This window comes from Antennarius striatus, chromosome 6, assembly GCF_040054535.1.
Source record: "Antennarius striatus isolate MH-2024 chromosome 6, ASM4005453v1, whole genome shotgun sequence".
Lineage (NCBI taxonomy): Eukaryota > Metazoa > Chordata > Actinopteri > Lophiiformes > Antennariidae > Antennarius > Antennarius striatus.
In genome coordinates, this window is record NC_090781.1 from 3,165,388 (window position 1) to 3,169,450 (window position 4,063).

At 42.8% G+C, this 4,063-nt stretch overlaps 1 pseudogene; it reads right to left on the reverse strand.

The window, feature by feature from the left end:
* Positions 1-298: 298 nt before the first annotated feature.
* On the reverse strand, positions 299-407 carry LOC137597867 (5S ribosomal RNA; annotated as a pseudogene).
* Between the last annotated feature and the right edge of the window lie 3,656 nt (positions 408-4,063).

Consider the following 4,063-nt stretch of genomic DNA (forward strand, 5'->3'; position numbering starts at 1 on the left):
AATTAAAACAGCAGACTATTATAGAATTGAACTTGATTCAACTGATAAAGCATTGGAGTCCATAATAGCGATGTTGCGACACCAGTTATTTGGAGAGGGGTTTGCAGAGCCAGAAAAGGTGGCGTCTCCGTTAAATGCCGCATCGGCGGTAACCACGGTAATGTCGGGGACAAGTTAGGGTTAGGGTAAAGAATTGATTCTGTTACAGGCTAAATTGCAGGCTGAGCAAGAAAAAACTAGGTTGGATGCCCAATATGCAATTGATAAAATGAAACATGAGGCTGAACAGGTTACGGTAAGCTTACGGCACCTGGTATTCCCAGGCGGTCTCCCATCCAAGTACTAACCACGCCTGACTCTGCTTAGCTTCCAAGATCGGGCGTGTTCTGAGTGGTATGGCCGTAAGCAACAGTGCTGGTCAAAAAAACCCTATATAAAGGTGGTAGCTCGGTTGGTAAGATGGATAGAATCCTATCAAGAGTCAGTGGTAGTGATGCTTCATTTATACCACAAGCTATTTATTTTAGTGTGGGATGAATTCAATTTAATCATTCAATCAATTCATTGAATGAAACTTTTATTCAAAATGAGTTTAGGTCATAAAAGTTGACTCATCTGTGTTTCCTTCCAAACGCCCTCTGCTGGCGGGGGGACAGAAAAAGCTTACGGCACCTGGTATTCCCAGGCGGTCTCCCATCCAAGTACTAACCAGGCCCGACTCTGCTTAGCTTCCGAGATCGGACGAGATTGGGCGTGGGTTTTTTTTGTCTTTTATTATGAAAATATATTTGTTTAAAAATGATATTTTTGATTACAAAGTACTTCACAACCAGAAAGAAAAACAAAGTCTTCAACTTTACCAAAACATATCACATATATTACCATACATAAATCAGAAAACAGGGTTAATCAGTACAACTTAAATAGAAAATTAAATAAAACAAATTATCAGTAATATCATTGAAGAAGCTCCCTTTCAGAAAAGATCCACACTTCCAATAGGCCCTCTACACTTAGATAGTGTCGGTTAAGACAAAGAAAATCAATCTCAAAGGACAACATTATCATAACACCCAATAGAAATCAAAAATTCAAACTCAAAAAATTGAGTTCAAATTCAAATGGTTTTGTCTTTGGTGAAGAGTGGAGCCAATTTACAGTGCCTCACATCATCCTGTACTGTATTTGAGTTTGTATTATTCTTTTGAAAATTGGCCCAACAGAAATTATTTTGTCCTCATAATGTGCCAAATTCCGCCTGGATCTGATCGCCCATCTGGCATGGCTTAAAATAAATCTGCATACCGTGTCCCTTATCATACTTATTATATCTGATGCTTCTCTACCTGGCACACTATATGCTTGTGTTGGTGCTATTATTGTATGTATGACCTGTTTCGTGCGATTTGTAAAAATTTTCATTAATATTTTATAATCCGTGTTCAAAAGTGTAATCGGTCTATAGTTGGACAAGTCAGTTCTCTCCCCTGAACCGTTTGATTCAAAAAGATTTTGGTAGAACTCATACACTGTTTCTACAATTTCACCCAAATTTGATGTCATTTTCCCTTGTCCATCTTCCAACCTATCAATATAACACTGTTCTTGTTTACGTTTTTCAAGGTTTAAAAAAAATCCTGTACTCTTTTCTCCCTCAATTGCATATTGTGCTCTACTACAAAGAAATGCCCCTTCACATTTTCTTTTTTCAATATTTTTCAACTCTGCATATAGAGCCCCCAGCCGGTCTTCATCAATGCTGTCTTGCATTTCAGATTTTGTTTTTCTTTTTGATGTTCTTTGAAATGCAGTCTTTTGGCAAATTGAATACTTTTCTTTTTGATTCTTAATTTTAAATCCTCCCATCCCTCTACAACAGCCAAAAAAATTGGTTGTGAGATCGCAGTCTTTATCAGTGTCTCTATACATTTTACATAATTTTCATTTTCCAATAGCCTAGCATTTAGATGCCACAAACCCCCTCCCTTCCCTCTTTTCAATTCCCCAGATTTACTAGCAAAAAAACGTGATCACTTAGGTAAGTAAAGTTGTAACGCACAGTATGAAAACAAAGGATATGCTGCTATTTAACGAAACATAAATCGATTCTACTCCTGCGCAGAGAACCTTGAACAGTTTGGAGTCTTGAAGTTCTCGTGAGTGGGTTTTCATTTCTCCACAAATCACACCAGTCCTGTTGCAACATAAAATCCCGGAGAATTGTCCCTGAGGTATAGTTTTTGAATTTGCCAGTCTCATTTCTGTCCAGCATACATAGTTTGACATTGAAGTGTCCCATGATAATGTCAGTTTTATTTCCATGCCGATACAAGTCCTTGAAAAAAGCAGAACGTTCACTTTCCACGTTTGGAGCATAAATGTTCAGTAGTTCATAAGTTCTTCCTTCTGCTGTAAATCTAGTCTTGACCCACCTCCCGTCACCGGTCACCAAGGTGGCCTTTGTCACTGTTGTTTTCATTTATTAATATACTCCTTTTGCTCTGTTTGTGCCGTGGCTTGAAAAAATTAGTCCACATGAGAAATTTTCCACTCGTGTTTCAAATGCTGCATCCCAGTGCGTTTCTTGTAAACAAATGTCTGCTTTGCATAAGTTGATGAGTTTCTCAAATTTGCCGATGTTCCTCAGACCATTTGTATTTAGGGATGCTACTAATATAGTCATTTATGAACAAGCTAGGAAATAGTGCCTTGTCATTAGGACAACCCTCATTTTTCCTTGTTTCTCCTTCCTCTAGTCCTTCTCTTGAGTCAAAGCCTCCCCGTCCTCCTCAGTCATATCTTTCCCTCCCCGTTTGCAGTATCACCTGCTCTTACCCCCGTCACCATGTCGAGTCGTCCGTCCTGTTCCGAGTCTCCACAGCCGCCGATGTTGTGGAGGACACAGCGACTGCGTCCCCTTCGATTCACGCTGTCCTCCAGTTCTACGTCCTTTTTCTGCTCCACCACCTCACTCCTGTCCTTCAGCGTCGGAGTCTCCACGGCAGTGGTCTCCTCTGTCACCCCATCACTGCTGTCTTTCTCTCCGTCAATAGCATTTATCTCCTCCTCTGACTCCCTCCTCTCCTCCTCGTCCGTCTCCATGTCACTGGAAGAATCTTCTTTCCCACTATCTTCCACCTCCACCTCGTCCTCCTTCTCCTCCGCCCTCACTCGCTCCTCTGTGGCTTTCGCCGTCGTCTCTCCACACTCACGGGCATAGTGTCCCTGCTTCTTGCATCGATAGCAATAAAACTCTGGACATTTACGTAAGATATGCCCAGGTTGCAGACATAACCGACACACTTTTACTTGCTGGTCATTCAGTACTCGAAAATATTCCGATCCCTCCAGAGTGTCAAATTTGGTGCTATAGGGCAGGGACGAGATTGCGTCAGGAAATTTCACTTTTAGAAATCTAGTTCCATCAAAAATCTCTGTTCCTGCCCATTTTCGTCGTCTAATGTCCGAAGCCGGCTCCACTCCCCACTGAAACAGTCCTGAATTTGTCGGCCAGTAATATAAAGTGGCAAGTTTAGAAAAGGCACCACTCTTGAGTCCTTAACCAGCTCCGTAGCCACCACTCTTGAGTTTCCAATTTTGAAACCTTCCAAGAGTCTCTTTGCCCTTTACGTTGCTCATAGTAAGCTCCCATCTCCCTTCCGTCTTCGCCCGGCAGCCCAACACTGCCACAGGTGAGCTCCTCCGCTTTCAGTAAGGCCATCATTGCTGTCTTGTCCTTAGGTTCAATTTCCACATTAACCACCAAGTCCTTTGATGCAAAATTCTCGTTTTTGTCCTTAACTGATGCACGGGCAGCTCCGTCCCCCGCCGGTTTCTCCACCATCTTTCCACGGCGTCCTCCCTGCCTGAGGGTCTCTGTCGCTCCCGCTTCTCTGTCCTTTGTCGACATCCGTCCTCTGTCGCGTACCCCACTCTCTCCGACCTTCGTCCCATCCTCTCTCCCCTCTCCGCGTACCTCAGACGGACGTGAGTCCCTCCATGCTCTCAACTCCTTTCCATGATTCCGCTCATGGTCACTTCCGCCACCCGATCCATGTCGTCC